General features: G+C 48.7%; 1 protein-coding gene and 1 long non-coding RNA gene across 7 annotated transcripts in view; one reads left to right on the top strand and one right to left on the bottom strand.

Moving 5' to 3' along the window:
- Nucleotides 1-18,615, bottom strand: part of LOC147359967 (uncharacterized) — a 40,703-nt gene extending 22,088 nt beyond the window's left edge. Inside the window, exon 1 of the long non-coding RNA XR_015138836.1 lies at nt 1-18,615. This exon is cut by the window's left edge and continues 20,859 nt beyond it. This is a non-coding gene — a long non-coding RNA (uncharacterized LOC147359967).
- TSHZ2 (teashirt zinc finger homeobox 2) overlaps nt 1-18,640 on the top strand; it is a 508,475-nt gene that overhangs the window by 367,368 nt on the left and 122,467 nt on the right. The gene's annotated exons all lie outside the window — the stretch shown is intronic.

Here is an 18,640-nt window from a genome sequence, read left to right as displayed (position 1 = left end):
TCAGAGTCTTTTCCAGTGAGTCAACTCTTCATATGAGGTGGCCAAAGTACTCGAGTTTCAGCTTTAGCATCATTCCTTCCAAAGAAATCCCAGGGCTGATCTCCTTTAGAATGGACTGGTTGGATCTCCTTGCAGTCCAAGGGACTCTCAAGAGTCTTCTCCAACACCACAGTTCAAAAGCATCAATTCTTCGGCGCTCAGCCTTCTTCACAGTCCAACTTTCACATCCATACATGACCACAGGAAAAACCATAGGCTTGACTAGACGAACCTTTGTTGGCAAAGTAATGTCTCTGCTTTTGAATATGCTATCTAGGTTGGTCATAACTTTCCTTCCAAGGAGTAAGCGTCTTTTAATTTCATGGCTGCAGTCACCATCTGCAGTGATTTTGGAGCCCAGAAAAATAAAATCTGACACTGTTTCCATTGTTTCCCCATCTATTTCCCATGAAGTGATGGGACCAGATGCCATGATCTTTGTTTTCTGAATGTTGAGCTTTAAGCCAACTTTTTCACTCTCCACTTTCACTTTCATCAAGAGGCTTTTTAGTTCCTCTTCACTTTCTGCCATAAGGGTGGTATAATCTGCATATCTGAGGTTATTGATATTTCTCCCAGCAATCTTGATTCCAGCTTGTGCTTCTTCCAGCCCAGCGTTTCTCATAATGTACTCTGCATATAAGTTAAATAAGCAGGCTGACAGTATACAGCCTTGACATACTCCTTTTCCTATTTGGAACCAGTCTGTTGTGCCATGTCCAGTTCTAACTGTTGCTTCCTTACCTGCATACAGATTTCTCAAGAGGCAGGTCAGGTGGTCTGGTATTCCCATCTCTTTCAGAATTTTCCACAGTTTATTGTGATGCACACAGTCAAAGGCTTTGGCATAGTCAATAAAGCAGAAATAGATGTTTTTCTGGAACTCTCTTGCTTTTTCCATGATCCAGCGGATGTTGGCAATTTGATCTCTGGTTCCTCTGCCTTTTCTAAAACCAGCTTGAACATCAGGAAGTTCACAGTTCACATATTGCTGAAGCCTGGCTTGGAGAATTTTGAGCATTACTTTACTAGCGTGTGAGATGAGTGCAATTGTGCGGTAGTTTGAGCATTCTTTGGCATTGCCTTTCTTTGGGATTGGAATGAAAACTGACCCTTTCCAGTCCTGTGGCCACTGCTGAGTTTTCCAAATTTGCTGGCATATTGAGTGCAGCACTTTCACAGCATCATCTTTCAGGATTTGGAATAGCTCAACTGGAATTCCATCACCTCCACTAGCTTTGTTCATAGTGATGCTTTCTAAAGCCCACTTGACTTCACATTCCAGGATGTCTGGCTCTAGGTCGGTGATCACACCATCGTGATTATCTGGGTCGCGAAGATCTTTTTTGTACAGTTCTTCTGTGTATTCTTGCCATCTCTTCTTAACATCTTCTGCTTCTGTTAGGTCCATACCATTTCTGTCCTTTATCGAGCCCATCTTTGCATGAAATGTTCCCTTGGTATCTCTGATTTTCTTGAAGAGATCTCTAGTCTTTCCCATTCTGTTGTTTTCCTCTATTTCTTTGCATTGATCGCTGAAGAAGGCTTTCTTATCTCTTCTTGCTATTCTTTGGAACTCTGCATTCAGATGCTTATATCTTTCCTTTTCTCCTTTGCTTTTCCCTTCTCTTCTTTTCACAGCTATTTGTAAGGCCTCCCCAGACAGCCATTTTGCTTTTTTGCATTTCTTTTCCATGGGGATGGTCTTGATCCCTGTCTCCTGTACAATGTCACAAACCTCAGTCCATAGTTCATCAGGCACTCTATCTATCAGATCTAGGCCCTTAAATCTATTTCTCACTTCCACTGTATAATCATAAGGGGTTTGATTTGGGTCATACCTGAATGGTCTAGTGGTTTTCCCTACTTTCTTCAATTTAAGTCTGAATTTGGCAATAAGGAGTTCATGGTCTGAGCCACAGCCAGCTCCTGGTCTTGTTTTTGCTGACTATATAGAGCTTCTCCATCTTTGGCTGCAAAGAATATAATCAATCTGATTTCAGTGTTGACCATCTGGTGATGTCCATGTATAGAGTCTTCTCTTGTGTTGGAAGCCATTTTAATTCTTATCATTAAGATATTCCCTTTCTCCTTTTTTCACCTTTTTTATTATTTATTCCCTTTATAAGTCACCTTAAATCTTTTTGTGGCTAGAGTTGGAATATCAATAAAGAAAATTACATACTTCAAAGCCATAAGCCTAGTCAGGTTGATAAATACCTTAGACACGTTACATCCATCAGAGGCAGGGTAAGAATAGTTAGCTGAATTAGCGATTAAGTACACTACTATTGATAATTTCTATAAAATGTTAAGCCTCGGGACTTCAGCCAAGAATTAGCACCCAGGAAAGCCTCATCTCTATGGAAAATCAGGTTTTACCATAAATTCAAGGTCTGACTATTGCCATCAGAAGGATTTTTAAGCTTAATTTAAAACAGGAATGTTTCTCATCACCAGAATGTATTTGCCAAAGAACTTCAACTTCTGTCTCCTTTCCTGTTGAACTTTAAAAACCGGAGAGACAACTGTCTGTCGAGACTGTTTTGTCTCGAGCGGGCTTCGGGCAGCCATCCAGCATGCCGAGTCTGAATCCCTGCTCTCCAGCTCAGAACGCCAGGAAGCACCTCAGTTGCACCTTGTTAATTGCAAAACGAACTTCAAGTAAAAATAAAAGAATAAAAGAGCCCTTCTTCTCTTCTGCTCCCTACCAGGCAGGAAATATGGGGGCGGTGGTTACTCACAGACCCAAGGTCTGCATTTCTGTGATCTAGCGCTGAAAACCATTTATGGCCAAATTTAACTCCGGAAGGCTCCGCGCCCTCCCTCTCCCCCTCTGATGGTCCGTATCGGTTTCATCTCGTGACTGGCATTTCCTGGCACGGCTGACCGGTGTAACCGCGCTGGAGGTATTAGCCAGATAGCCCACACTGGGATCAGTCATCAACTCAGACAGCATCTGGACTAATCACAGAGAGAACGGTTCCGGGGAGAAAAGAGGAAGAGGCGCTGAACTCCGTAAGATGGTCCAGGTGGTTTTCCAAATCTTCTCTGAAAAGAAGCCAGCAAATCATCAAAACCATCAAGAACCTTACTTTTTAACAACTTAAGTAATCAATGTTCACTGAAGGGAAATTAAAGCATAGAGTAGGAAGGAAGGAAGGAAAAAGGAGGCAGGGGAGAAGGAAGGGAGGGAAGGAGAGAGAAAGGAGGAAGCTGTGAGTGTGTATGATTAACATGTTATTAGCCGTTAGTGTTTAGGACCCAAATTCTAGATTGGGGCAGGGGCGGGGGGCGGGGAGCAGTTGACAAACCAAAGCCCCCAGGCCAAATCCAGTCCACTTCCTGTCTTTGTTAATAAAGTTTTGTTGAACGGACATGTTCATCCATTTACATATTATCTTTGGCTAATTTTATGGTACAGTGGCAGAGGGCGGAGCAGTAGCAACAGAGCTCATATGGTCTGTGAAACCTAAACTATCTGTTATTTATATTCTGGCCCTTCACAGAATAAATTTGTCAGCCACAGTCGACACTTTTTGTCTAGATATTTAGGGTTTCCCAGGTGACTCAGTGATGAAGAGTCCACCTGCCAACGCAGGAGACACGGGTTTGATCCGTGGGTCGGGAAGACCCCCTGGAGGAGGAATCGGCAACCTACTCCAGTGTTCTTGCCCGGGGAATCCCATGGACAGAGGAGCCTGGCAGGCTAGAGTCCATGGGGTTGAAAAGAGTTGGACACGACTGAGAGACTAAACAACAACAATTTATATTTAGAGTTTCATGCATTTTTTTTTTTTACTTTGAAATAATTCTAAATCCCACAGGAAGCAGGAAGAAATGTCAAGAGAAGCCACATGTGCTCGTCACCCAGCTCCCCCATCGCTTCAACTTGCACAACCGCTGCACAATCTCAAACTCAAATTGAATTCAGATTTCACCAGCTTCCTTGCAGCCATGTGTGGTGATACACAGGCCTTTTATACATAAAAGCGATGTAACACATCACTTTTAAGTTGAGTGACAACAATGAAAACTCCTCAACTGCCAGAGTGAGGGGAAAGAACAGGAATATAGTTAGTGAATCCTGAGAGTCCCCTGAGAGTGTGATACGATCCAGCTGTCTTGAGAAAGCCAGGGCTATTTCTTCCGTACCAACAGTCACTCCTAAGTCCTGTTGACCGAAATGCCTGGTGGAGATTGCATATTTTATTTTCACTTGAACATATAATCCTTTCTATTTTCTCCCTTTTGCACTCCCATCCTCTTGACACTTTTTTTTTAAGTGCATGAAATATGACAGCAATCAGAGGTGACAGCACACTGATAAGGTCCAGAAAGTTTCAGCTCCTCTGAAACCAGAGATTAAAGAGAAAAGTGACATTCAGTTTATTTAAATATGTTTATCTGACATCTGTCTGGGATTCATCTGTAGAACGTAGGGCTCCTTCTCAATCCTTTCCCACACTGTGCCTGGCTTTACTTTACAAGGGATGAAGTTCTCAAGCCTCAACAGCTCAGAAGAAAAGATGCCAGCATTTCTGGCAAACCATGTGAGAGGGAGCAATGTCTCTGCCCAACTTGTCATGAGTTGCATCATAACTCATTTCCCCGTGGACAGAATTACCAAGCGTCCATGGAGATTCCAGATACATGAGCATTTGTGCAGAAATGTAAGAAGACAACAGGTAGAGAAAAAGCAATTCCCTATTCTTAGGGAAGTCGTTTAAAGGCTTTTTGTTTGTTTTTTTAACAATGTCTATTCAGGGACCTAACGATAAAGCAGTATGATGGAGAAAAGTTAATGGGGCAGCTGGACTAGAAGATAGTAACTAACCAGGGAGAGGCCGACCAAAGACGTAAGTCATCGCATGGACACCGGGGAGGATTATGCCAGGAAAGCAGTCACGGCTGGGGCACCTGCATCTCTTCCTGGGACCTGCAGGGAGACAGGAGGTGTGGGCAGCACAGCAGGGCCATGGAGACCCAGGACTCCCCCGGGAAGATACCGTCTAAGCAGGGGGCCGTTAGGAGGCTTTGCACAGCCCAGGCAAGTGATGGCGGTGCTTGGGGCTTGTGGTTCTCAGAGTGGTCCTCACACAAGCAGCATCAGTGGTACCTGGAAACTTGTTCAAAAGCAAACTCTTGGCCTCAGCAGAGACTTGCTGAGTCAGAAACCCTGAGGCTGGGGCCCAGTGCCTTATGTTCCAACAAGCCTTTGATATGATTCTGATAGTGCTTCCCAGGTGGCGTGGTGGTGAAGAATCCACCTGCCAATACAGGAGACACAAGAGATTCAGGTTCCATCCCTGGGTCGGGAAGATCCCCTGGAGAAGGAACTGGCAACCCACTCTGGTATTCTTGCCTGTAAATTCCATAGACAGAAGAGCCTGGTGGGCTGCAGTCCATGGGGTCACAAAGAGTCGGACATGACTGAGAGACTGAGCAGGCACACATATGATTCTGATGCGCCAGAGTCCCTGGGGCTAGTCCCTAGTGCCTTGGAGCCTAGAGTCGGAGATCCACCACTGTGTCGGACTAGGATGTCAGCCGTGGAGGTGATGAGAGTCTGGATACGCCTGAAATACAGAGCTCGGGCAGCAGGCAAAGGCTCCTTCTGTCTTAGTACCTTAAAACAGGATCAGGGTTTGGGGCTTCCCTGGTGGCTCAGTGGTAAAGAAACCTCCTGCCAATGCAGGAGGCACGGGTTCCATCCCTGAATCGGGAGGATCCCTCATGCTGCAGAGCAGCTAAGCCCGTGCTCCACAACAAGAGAGGCCGCGGCAAGGAGAAGCCTGTGCATTACACCCGGAGCTCCCTGCCACAGCTGGAGAAAACGCCCATGTGGCAGCGAACACCCAGCACAGCCAAAAATAAGTAAATAAAAAAAACAGAACCAGGGCTCATTTGCCACAGTCCCCACTCAGCCTTTCCCTCTGTGGACCTTGTAGGTGTCTGATTTTGTCCCCTGCCTGAGACCCATGGAAGGAGGTAGAGATTCACTGATGGAAATCCCAGAAATGTCTCCTGTTAGAAAAATTTCCTGGAGTCATTTCCTTGTGTGTGGCAGAATCATCTCAATCATCCTTTCTTGGAAGCGTCAGGAGGAAAAGAGGAAAGTCTGTACCAAGTTTTCAAGGAAGCGTGTTTAAAAAGGAAAAAAAAATAAATGGGCCCCAAGGTTCCCTTTTTCCAATCTGGCTCCCCTCCTCAGAGGCAGCACTCAGCACCTGCTGTTCCTCCTTGCAAGCTGAGACAGGAAAGTCACTCCCCAGCCTCGCTTGCCAGGCGGGAAAAGTTTCAGCCACAAACAGCAGCTCCTCGAGGCAGCCCTTATGAAACCGCTTTTGCATGACGCCCAGACGGTGACCTGTTCTGTCGCCTGAAAGAATCCGCAATTAACATGGGGTGTCTAATCAGGATATTAATGGGTTTGGTTTTAAATTCCTGTAATATTTTCATCAGTTAAAAAAAAAAGCTCATTTCAACCTGCATTAAAGCTTGGGGAGTGGATTCTGCGGGGTGAGAAGGGACAGGATTTGGGAAAGCTTTGATTGTCTCTTCAGGTAAAATGCAAGCATGTGGAACATTTGGTTTGTTTTAAAAGAAACCTTCATGAAGAAATGAAAGGTTGAGCCTGCAACCACCTTGTTACACGGTGGCTGAACTGCAGGAGAAAAGACGCTAGAGGACCCTGCCGTGTGTAAAATAGACGGCTAGTGGGGAGAGGCTGTGTACCACAAGGAGCTCAGCTAGGCGATCCGTGACGTCCTGGATCGGGGAGGCTCAAGAGGGGCGGATATATATACATGTAGATGTAGATGTAGATGTGTGTGTATATATGTGCTTCTCGCTAAGTCGCCTTGTTGTACGTCAGGAACCAACATGACTTTGTAAAGCAATTATTCTCCAACTAAAAATTAATTAAAGAATAAAAAAAGTAAAGACATCAGAGGAGAAAGGTGTTCTTTCTCCTCTAATGTCTTTATTGGAAGGTCTTGCTCAATGCCTTCCAAGACCGGTTATCTCATAGCATCCAGCTCAGGGAAATACCGCACTCACATACTGGACACTCCAAAATATATAAAACCTTAAATCAAGTCAGCACTGGGTTTGCAGTTACTCTAATTTAGTAAACCTGAGACCCCACCGGTGATAAACTGTGCCATTAGTGGGTGCCTCCAGGAGGAAAAGACACAACGTAGCACAAGCCGGACAACCCTGTTGATGAATTGTGAGATGTGATCATTGAGAAGACGCGTTCTGACTTCAGCGATAAGAAGATGCCCAGAGGTAGCTGTCTCGGCGGACAGGTGAACGGGGCCAGGCCACCCAGACCCAAGTCCTCCCCATCCCCGCCGCCCCATCCGGCTTGACCTCAGGGCCCCGTCCCACGCTCGTCACTTACGCAGCAGCAAGATGCCGGGCACCTGTCCACAGCTCACACTTCCTTTGCGAAAAGGAAGAGAACAATGTATCAGTCAGGATTCTACCAAAGGAGCAAGCCAGTGAGACTTGAGAGAGAGAGAGAGGTCAGGAGGATTTTTCTTCAGGGAACTGGCTTACACAGCTGTGGGCCTGGCTGACCGAGTCTGAAATTTGTAGGCCAGGGCAGTAGGCTGGAAACTCTGCAGCAGCAGCCAAGGCTTCCAGGCCACAGGTGGAATGTCTTGGTCCTCACAGAAGCCTGGGTTTTACTCTTAAGACCCTCCACTGGTTGGATGAGGCCCACCCACATTACAGAGGATACTGTCCTTACTTAAAGTCAACTGGCTGTGGATGTCAATCACATCTACAAAATACCTAGGGAAGTGTTTGATTGAAGGTTTCCCTGGAAGCTCAGCTGGTAAAGAATCCGCCTGCAATGCAGGAGACCCCAGTTCAATCCCTGGGTCAGCAAGTTCCCCTAGACAAGGGATAGGCTACCCACTCCAATGTTCTTGGGCTTCTCCGGTGGCTCAATCAGTAAAGAATCCACCTGCAATGCGGAAGACCTGGTTCGACCCCTAGGTGGGGAAGATCCCCTGGAGGAGGGCATGGCAAGCCACTCCGGTGTTCTTGCCTGGAGAAGCTCATGGACAGAGGAGCCTGGCGGGCTACAGTCCACGGAGCTGCAAAGAGTCAGCCATGACTGAGCAACTGAGCACGCAGAGCTCAGCCAAGTCAACACGTGAAACTCACCGTCACAGAGGGACACGTTGAAAGAACACCTGGCAAGGTTTTGTCTTTTTAATCAGAGAAAGACTCTGTTCCTTCATACCCCTCGCGGGCGGAGCATCGTTGCATGACCACACCACGCAGCAAAGGGCATAGCAAGTGTTCAGCTCTTCAGCCCCCACAGGAGGGGACACGCAGGGAAAATGGCTGTGAGTGGATGCTGAGTGAGCCAGCCCAACGGATCGAACGTTTAGTGCATACAAGAGGCTGAACAACCACGCCCAGCCCAGATCCGAATCTTGTTTGGATTACCAAAGATAATTAACAACATTGACTCCCAATGTGAAAAACCCATTTCTCTCTTCCATGGGTGGCTGCTAAAACTGCTTTTCGGTTTGGAGAAGTGCTGTAAAACGCCTCTTGAAATATTTAAGCCAAAAAAGTATATCCACTAAAAGAAAATTAATAAATAAGTAATAGGACTTTGCAGAAGCAGACACGGGGCGGGTAATGCATGACTCCAGCACGAGCCACTGCATTTTTTTAAATTTCTGTTTTATATTGGAGCAGCGTTGGTTTGCAATGATGTGTTAGTTTCAGGCGTACAGCAAAGTGATTGAGTTATACATACACAAACATCTGCTCTTTCTCAGAGTCTTTTTGCATTTCACTTATCACAGAATACCGAGTGGAGGTCCCTGTAATACAGTATGTCCTTGCTGATTATCTATTCCGTATACGATAGTGTGTGTATGCTAATCCCCCAAACCCTCATTTATCCCTCCCCCCACCACCTTTCCCCTTCGGTAACCAGAAGTTTGTTTTCAAAGTCTGTGAGTCTGTTTTCTAAATAAGTTCATTAGTATCACTTATTAAAATTCCACACGTCAGTCATCCCATATGACGTCTGTCTCTCCCTGTCTGACTTCACTTAGAATGACAATCTCTAGGTCCACCCACGTTACAGCAAGTGACATCATTTCCTTCTTTTTTACAGCTGAGTAATATTCCATTGTGTGTGTGTACTATGACTTCTTTGGTTTCCCAGGGGGCTCCAGTTGTTATGAACCCACCTGCCAGTATAGGAGCCACAGGAGACACAGGTTTGATCCCTGGCTTGGGAAGATCCCCTGGAGGAGGGCATGGCAACCGCCTCAGTATTCTTGCCTGGAGAACCCCAAGGACAGGGGACTGTGGCAGGCTACCGTCCATGGGGTCACAAAGAGTCGGACACGACAGGGGCGACTGAGTGCGCTGTGCGAACACACACACGTGTTTCGCGTTTGGACACGCTCCCTCAGTGCTGCGCCTGCTGAGGCACAGGCGCTCGGCTCCACTCACGGAGCTTCAGGTGCGGTCCTGGGAAAGCCAGGCCACCTCCCTGGAGCCCCGTTTCCGCACCTGTAAAGCGAGGACGCCCGCCACGTGAGGCCCATGTCATCCTGCAACACTGTTCCCGTGGTGCCTGGCCCGTAGCCAGCTTCCCCGGTCATACAAACGTTTTTAGGACATTCGTAATTTCCGAGCGCAGGGGCCATTTTTGTAATTTTTTACATACTGTAGAAGGGGCATCGGCCCTGGGTTGGTGGAGAGCCGTCATCCCCGCAGCCTCAGTGTTCCTCATCTGTGACCTGGGCTTGGCAGAGGCCGAGAGAGACCCCTGTGAGGCACGCCAGCCTTCACCAGGAGGCCCCCTGTGGCAGCTCCTTGAACCCTCACCACGAGGATGACAAGTCAACAAATTCACGATCTCCTTTTCTAAAAGGTCTCCTTCAGGCCCTTCGCGGATGGAGAACCTGTCCCAGGTCACCTTGCAGTAACTGGCCACAATGGATTGAAACCACAGAGGTGGTTTTGCCCCCGAGGGAACCACTGGCAAAGCCTGAAGGAGCTTCTTGTTTGTCCGTATGGAGGGGGTGCCCCTGGCATTTGGGCGGGGCGGGGTGGAGGCAAGGAATGCTTCCCCCATCCTACAGACAGGCCCCCAACAAAGACCCATCCGGCGCCAAACGCCCCCGTGCCGAGGGCGAGAAACCCTGTCCCAGATCCTCTGCCAAGCCCGCCTCCAGTTGGCGCCAGGGTCTGTGAGGTCAGGGCAGTGTCTTGCCCATCAAGGTGGGCAAGAGCCAGGCGAGCTCTGGTGGTGGAAGCACCAACCGAGCCCATTGGGCAAGCGTGAGCAGGCGGCCCAGTGCCTGGGTGTAGGAGGCCGGGCTCCAAGCCCGGCTCTCATCGCCGGCAGGGGAGAGCAGAAAGTGGAACTAAGCTCGACTTAGCCACCGAACACGCCAGGGGAAAAGTGTAGCGGGCAAACCCTCAGACAGGGCACACACGCAGGTGCGGGAGAGATGCCGCCTTCTCTCCCGCTTTTCGCCTGAACTCAGCGTCTGTTTCAAGCCCCTGTTCTTCCTGGCGGAAACATCAGGGCTCCCACTGCTCTCCAGAGGATACGCAACTAACCCGAGGGAGCAGGGGAGCTTCGTCCCTCCCGGAGGAGGCAGTGGTGGCCACAAGCTCTCTAAGTGCCTTCCGGTCCCCCTGAGCCGCCTGGAGCTCGCGTGTGACCCCGTCACGCTGGGACTCGGGGTGTGTTCTGCAGGGCCCAGTGCAAGATGAAGACGCGGGCTCCTTGTTCAAAATGATTAGGAATTTCAAGGCAGCAACAGCCAAGCATTCAACCAAGCACAGGGCCCTATGTGAGTGAGCAGCTCCAATGCCCACGAAGCAGGCCCTGGGGGCACCCTCGACCCCTCGGCTAGAGACCCTCTCAATCACTTTGCTGCTGTTCCCCCCAAGCTACAGTGGAGCCCAGGGCATTTATGGGGAACTGTGGCCTCCCGGGAAGAGGGTCACGTGACTGCTTCTCCTGCGTCTATTCAAGACCCTCGGGATTGCTATCACCCACCCCTTTCTCGGGGACACCGAGCAGCCTTGGACTCCGCAGCACCGCTTCAGCTCTCCCTGCCCCTCTCCAGCTCCGCATGTTTGTCTAGTTGAGTCCAGCAGGGAAGACTTGCTCTTTAATCACGTCTTGTCTTTTCGCTAAGTTGTCTCTGGAATCATGCTTTTTGCAAACCCTACATTTGTTAAACTCAAATTTCTTTCCCTGTATTTTTGGTGCAATCATCTCTCCCCCGAGGCAGTGAATACTGATGACTGGTGAGGGGAAAGCAGCCGGCACAGGAAGGCTGGGGAAAATCAAGCTGACTTTTCAGATTTTCCCACCTTGTGCAATGAGTGGGCCACCGTCACTGCCCCCGACTACGTTAGTTGTTTGGGAGACCAACAGACTCACCAGGGAGGGTGTGGGAGACACCGTGCTGGTGGGCTCCTGGGAACCGCCCCAAGCAGCTGCTAAGTCCTTACTTAGAGCCCGCCTCTTCCGAGAAGTCCTCTCTGATCTCATCCAGCTTGGGTGCGCTCTGTCTGTGAAGCTGCATTGTGGTGAAAGGCACTTGAGCCTCACGCTCTCCCTGTGTTACGGGGACTAAACGTACATGCATTTTTACTGATAAGGAAACTGAGGCTCAAGGAGGTTAAATCCCTAGCCCAAGTCATACAGCTGACAAATAGTGAAGGGGAACCCCGACCCTCACCTCTGGAAGTCCTTTATGCTCCGTTCTTTAGTCACTCACTCCAACTCTTTGTGACCCCGTGGACTGTAGCCCACCAGCTTCCTCTGTCCGTGGGATTTCCCAGAAAAGAATACTGGAGTGGGTTGCCAGTTCCTTCTCCAGGGGATCTGCCAGACCCAGGGATCCAACGTGCGTTTCCTACACTGGCAGGTGGATGCTTTACTGCGGAACCACCTGGGAAGCGCCTTGTGCTCTGTAATTCTAGGAAATTTTTGTCTCTATTGGAGGTTGCGGTGTTAAGGAACATATTATGAAGAAAATCTGTATCAGTGTTTCTCAAACTTCATGGTGCACACACTGCACCCAAGGATTCTGTTTAAAATGCAGATTCTGATTCCAGAGGTCTAGGGTGAGGCCTGGGAGCCCAAATTTATAACAGGAAGGTAAGTGAGCCTATCATTGGAGGATGAGACTGAGGCTCACCTCCGAACTTCGCAGTCTCCCTTTCTTTGCAGGACAATCAGGGTCCTGCCAGATGCCCACAAGTAGCCAGACTTCCCCAGGCCACTTTCTGGCCCTCGGCGGCTCCGACTGCCAGAGACAGAAAGAAATCTCAGGGCTCAGAAATCCCAGACACTATCACTCTGGACGACCAATTGGCAACTCTCACCTCTCCAGCGGGGTTTGTAAAAAATGTAATTAGCCCAGGTGAGGCTCATTAGAGCCGGCCTGGAATTCTGCCAATGCTACCAGGAGCTGTATGCCAACCCCTTGATTTTAATATCAATGGCAGCACTGACAAGGAAGCTAGAAGGCAGGGTGGGCTGGGAGGAAGCTCTGCACCCAGGCGGCCCTCTCCCCAGCCCTCCCTTTCCAGGAGTTCTCGCCACGAGCGAAGGTGGTCGGCTCCATCAAATCGGAGCCAGCTCATGAGTAATTTCCACTATCCTTCCTTTTCTAACAGGCTGGGCCCCGGGTGATCCTAAAAATTAAATGAAGCTCAGAAAATGAGACAGTTTGGAGAGCCAGGCATTAATAGCCCAACCTGGACTCGCGCGCACTCCTCACTTCCCTTGACAGTTTCCTTGGAATTCCCTTGGGACTCGGGCGCGTGGCACGCCTCACTCCAGAACCTCGCAGCTTTGGAGTGTTTCTGCCAGAGGGACCCAGGGCCCCGTGTGTTTCGTTGTTCTCATGCAAAATTTAAAATGGGCACCGGTAGCCAGTGGCTTCTCTTCTCCCTGTAAATTGAGATATTTATGCTGATGCAATATTTTCAAAATAGGACTCTAGGCTGCCTCCCACGCTTCTGGGTACTGCATAGAAACCAATTCACAGCCCCTATTATCATCAGCAGCAATGTCCTACCCATCATCACCACTGCCATTTACTGGGGATTTGTTATGTGCTGGACACCAGGTTTTGCATTTTTCCCCCTGTATTCTCTCAATTCGTGCATGCAATAAGGAAGGGTGTTCTCACAGTACTGAGGGGAAAACAGGCTTACCTAAAGCCAACTTACCACCGAGTTGATTATCCCATCTACTCTGTCGTTACAGCTGGGACTAAGGTTATCTTCCACTGTGCAAATCCCTGAAAGAATTTGGATAAAAAGTGATTGCCTTATGGGTTCCATCGAAAAACCAGGAGTTGATCATTGATTGTTTTTAATAGAGAGTGAAAGAATGAGAAAGAGAGAGAAGAAATGAAGAGGAAAAGGAAAAAGAGAAAATCAAGGAAACTCACAGAATAACGCCCTGGAAGTGTTTGCGTAAGAAAAACAGCAGCAGCGTTGTGTGTGTCGTGTTTACATTCAGCGTTAGAGGAAATGAGTTCCAGCTGGCTGTGTTTGATGTGCATTACTGCGTACTGTTAATCTAACACAAGGTAAAACAGCCCTATTGAGAAAGGCTAGAAGCAAAGTTATAAACCTTTGCTTTCTCATTGTGCTCATTCACGTCTGACTCCTGCGACCTCTGTAGGCCGCCAGGCTCCTCTGTCCATGGAATTTTCTAGACAAGAATACTGGAGTGGGTTGCCAGTTGCTACTCCAAGGGATCTTCCCAACCCAAGGATCAAACCCACGTCTCTTTCATCTCTTGCGTTGGCAGGCAAGTTCTTTACCACTGACCCACCTATGCTTTCTCTCCCACCGCAAAAGAATAGAACTTCAGTTCAGCTCAGTCGCTCAGTCGTGTCTGACTCTTTGCGACCCCATGAATCGCAGCATGCCAGGCCTCCCTGTCCTTCACCAACTCCTGGAGTTCACCCAGACTCACCTCCATTGAGTCAGTGATGCCATCCAGCCATCTCATCCTCTGTCGTCCCCTTCTCCTCCTGCCCCCAATCCCTCCCAGCATCAGAGTCTTTTCCACTGAGTCAACTCTTCGCATCAGGTGGCCAAAGTACTGGAGTTTCAGCTTTAGCATCATTCCTTCCAATGAACACCCAGGGCCGATCTCCTTCAGAATGGACTGGTTGGATCTCCTTGCAGTCCAAGGGACGCTCAAGAATCTTCTCCAACACCACAGTTCAAAAGCATCAATTCTTCGGTGCTCAGCCTTCTTCACAGTCCAGCTCTCACATCCATACATGACCACAGGAAAAACCATAGCCTTGACTAGACGAACCTTTGTTGGCAAAGTAATGTCTCTGCTTTTGAATATGCTATTTAGGTTGGTCATAACTTTCCTTCCAAGGGGTAAACGTCTTTTAATTTCGTGGCTGCAGTCACCATCTGTAGTGATTTTGGAGCCCCAAAAAATAAAGTCTGACACTGTTTCCACTGTTTCCCCATCTATTTCCCATGAAGTGATGGGACCAGATGCCACAATCTTCGTTTTCTGAATGTTGAGCTTTAAGCCAACTTTTTTACTCTCCTCTTTCACTTTCATCTAGAGGCTTTTTAGTTCCTCTTCACTTTCTGCCATAAGGGTGGTGTCATCTGCATATCTAAGGTTATTGATATTTCTCCCGGCAGTCTTGATTCCAGCTTGTGTTTCTTCCAGTCCAGCATTTCTCATGATGTACTTTGCATATAAGTTAAATAAACAGGGTGACAATATACAGCCTTGACGTACTCCTTTTCCTATTTGGAACCAGTCTGTTGTTCCATGTCCAGTTCTAACTGTTGCTTCCTGACCTGCATACAGATTTCTCAAGAGGCAGATCAGGTGGTCTGGTATTCCCATCTCTTTCAGAATTTTCCACAGTTTATTGTGATGCACACAGTCAAAGGCTTTGGCATAGTCAAGAAAGCAGAAATAGATGTTTTTCTGGAACTCTCTTGCTTTTTCCATGATCCAGCAGATGTTGGCAATTTGATCTCTGGTTCCTCTGCCTTTTCTAAAACCAGCTTGCACATCAGGAAGTTCACGGTTCACGTATTGCTGAAGCCTGGCTTGGAGAATTTTGAGCATTACTTTACTAGTGTGTGAGATGAGTGCAATTGTGTGGTAGTTTGAGCATTCTTTGGCATTGCCTTTCTTTGGGATTGGAATGAAAACGGACCTTTTCCAGTCCTGTGGCCACTGCTGAGTTTTCCAAATTTGCTGGCATATTGAGTGCAGCACTTTCACAGCATCATCTTTCAGGATTTGAAATAGCTCAACTGGAATTCCATCACTTAAGTCATGGTAAAATTCTATAATCAGGGATTAGAATAACACAGGGAACTCTTTTCAATACTCTGTAATGACCTATATAGGAAAAGAATCTAAAAGAGTGGATATATGTATATTTGTAGCTTATTCACTTTGCTGTATAGCAGAAGCTAACACATGTACATTGTAAATCAACTATACTCCAAGAAAATTTTTTAAAAAATTCCATAATCTGCTTGTTTCTTTTTTTCTTTATGAAGGTATAGTTGATTTATAACATTATATTGGTTTCGGTACAACACAGTCATTCAATATTTTTGTAGATTATACTTCAATTATATTTAAGATATATTTGTTAATATATGTACCAAGAAATAGAGATTAAAAAAAAAAAGGCAAAATAGTAGAACTTATCACCTGGAGGCGGAGGGGAGTGATGGACAATTTAACCAGTGACTGTGATGCACTGTGAGAAGAACAACCATTTGAGTGTGTTAGTTATCTGCAGTGTGGGAGACCTGGGTTTGATCCCTGGGTTGGGAAGATCCCCTGGAGAAGGGAAAGGATACCCACTCCAGTATTCTGGCCTGGAGGTCCCTGGACTGTGTAGTCCATGGGGTTGCAAAGAGTCGGACACGGCCAAGCGACTTCTGCTGTTACTTTAGTTATCTGGGTACAAGCTGCAGAAACTGACTGGTGCGTCCAAGGAGGTACAGAGTGCCCTCAGGCCAAAAAAACTCACCTAATGCAGATCTAAGGGAGACACGCAGGAAAACATCCCGGGCCTCGGTTTTCTTATCTAGAGTAAAAGTGAGTGCAGTCACTCAGTCGTGTCCGACACTCTGCGACCCCGTGGACTGTAGCCCACCAGGCTCCTCTGTCCATGGGATTCTGCAGGCAAGAATACTGGAGTGGGTTGCCATTTCCTCCTCCAGGGAAGCTTCCCGACCCAGGGCTCCGGCATTGCAGGCAGATGCTTTACCCTCTGAGCCACCGGGGAAGCAACCTTCTTATGTATAAAATGGTCATAACTTTAGTCCCCATAACATAGGGCAGTCAAGAGGATTAAGTGATATGATATGTATGTGCTTCTTAGCAGGGTACTTGGAACACAGCAAGCACTAATTATTGTTACTGATGTGATTAAGGAACCATTGGTCCCCAGTGGAAACACCTTCTCCTGCATCCCTTTACTGGTTATCATCTTGGTCCTAAACTTCAACAACTCCATCTGTGAAACGGGACCATAGTTTCTGCCCCTTAGATCTGCATGAGGATTAAAAGAGATCATAGAGGACACCCAACTTGGACTCTTGGATGTCAAGTCATCAAGCGGAAGGAAAGTCTGAGAAACTGTCAGAGCCAAGAGGAGCCTCTGGCACCATGAGGAGTACATGTGACACAGGGTCCTGGGTGGAGCAGGAAAAGGACGCTGGGGGGAAACAAAGGAAATGCGAACCAAGTATCGTTGCTGTTGTTTAGTTGCTCGGTCGTGTCCAGCGCTTTTGTGACCCCGTAGCCTGCCAGGCTCCTCTGTCCGTGGGATTCTCCAGGCAAGAAAGCTGGCATGGGTTACCATTTCCTCCTCCATGGAATCCTCCTGACCTAGGGATCGAAACACGTCTCCTGCACCGGCAGGTGAATTCTTTACCGCTGAGCCACCTGGGAAGCCCACGCAGAATCAAGGACGGGTTTCATTAATAACAGTGTATCCACACTGGCTCAGGAGTTGTGACAGATGTACTCAGTGATGTAAGAGACTACGAACAGCATAAACTGGGGGCAGGCCCATGGGGACCCTCTGGATTAGGGTCTCTGTAGTTTTCTCAAGTCTAAAACTGTTATGCAAAACAAAATACATTTAAAAATAAATGAGATAATCCCTGGGCAGCCTTTACTAAGGTGCCCAGCTTGTCCCTGTCCATCTTGGAGACCGCGGCTTTAGCAGCGAGGCTACCACGTCCCAGGCGAGCCCTGCGTCTCAGGCAGCCTGGGGCGGCGGGTTGCCCTCACCCAGCACGGAGCCTGGGGAGGCCCAGGCGCCCAGAAAAGGCAGGCGGTGGCTTTCCTCCCCTGGCGGTGGGCTCCGCAAATGCTCCGGAAGCCTGGTGACCCAGAGGTGAGCGAGGAAACCTGTGTGAAGCTTCGTGTCCCACTCCAGAGGTGTGATGCAGCAAGGGGGGGTGTGTGTTTTGTGGGTGTTAAGACGTAGGGCACACGGCAGACAGGTGGAAGGTGAGCGTTCCCCACAGAGAAGCAGCGTGGAGGGGAGGGGAGGCGGGCAGAGCACCCTCCAGGGATGATGGGGAACTCCCATGGCTGGCGGGACCCCGAAACAGCTCTCGGAGGTTATGAGGAGGGGGGCTGCGAGGGGAAGTAACATCAGAGGAGTAAGGCAGGCAGACGGCGCGCCTCCAGCCGAGAAGCTCCGGGAAGCGTGCGCCCTAGGCAGGCTGCACGCGTGGAAACCCCTCGCTCCTGCGAGCTCCTCACCAGGGTCCACAAAGCTGCCTCACCAGGGGCGACTCGGCTCAGGAAAGAGCCCCCTGGTTCCCGCGACTCAGAGACTGGTCTGCAACATAACTCACCAAATCAGAGCGTGCCGAGCGCACGCGTGTAAACCTGAAGCCCCTTCCCTCCCGGTGCGGACTAGCCGCCTCCGCCACCCTCGGCCCTCACTTCCCTCCTCTCCCCCTTCTCAGCGCCCTGCCGCCCCTAAGGCGGTGGCTGATCCCCGCCAGCTTCCAGGCAGTTCATTAAAACCCGCCTCCCTCGCCAGTGCCCACCGGGCACAGGCAGCAGCCCCTGGGGCTGTGCTGGGAGGAAGCCAGGCTCTGGGGGTGCGGCCGGGGCCCTCCAGGGACAGGGACCCTGAGCCCAGGAGAGAAGCCAGCAAACAGTTAACGGTTTCATCCTTTGCAGAAAAAGTCAAGGCAGACTCGCGCTTCTTGACGTTAATGAAGGTGTCACACATTGTCTAGAGAAAGTTGTGCCTGGCAATCTTCCCTTTTCGGATGCCTACCCCAGTGACATTTCAGCTCACATCCACCTTAATGAAATGCATAATTAACATATTCTAATTGTGCTGAGCGCTGCGATGATTTTGACAGAACTCACTTTCCATGTCTAATTTGATGCTAATTTAATCTGTTCCTCTCCCGCTGACATGACCTTTCTTGATTGAGTTTCACTGAGGAAATTTTTTGATGGATTGATTTATCAGCATTGCAGAGACAACAGAGGCTCAGGGTGCACGACAGAAAATAG

Source organism: Bos grunniens, chromosome 13 (genome assembly GCF_055505025.1).
Source record: "Bos grunniens cultivar Pamir isolate PY7600 chromosome 13, Bosgru_T2T1.0, whole genome shotgun sequence".
Taxonomy (NCBI): Eukaryota; Metazoa; Chordata; class Mammalia; order Artiodactyla; family Bovidae; genus Bos; species Bos grunniens.
This window is presented reverse-complemented; position numbering and strand designations above follow the sequence as displayed.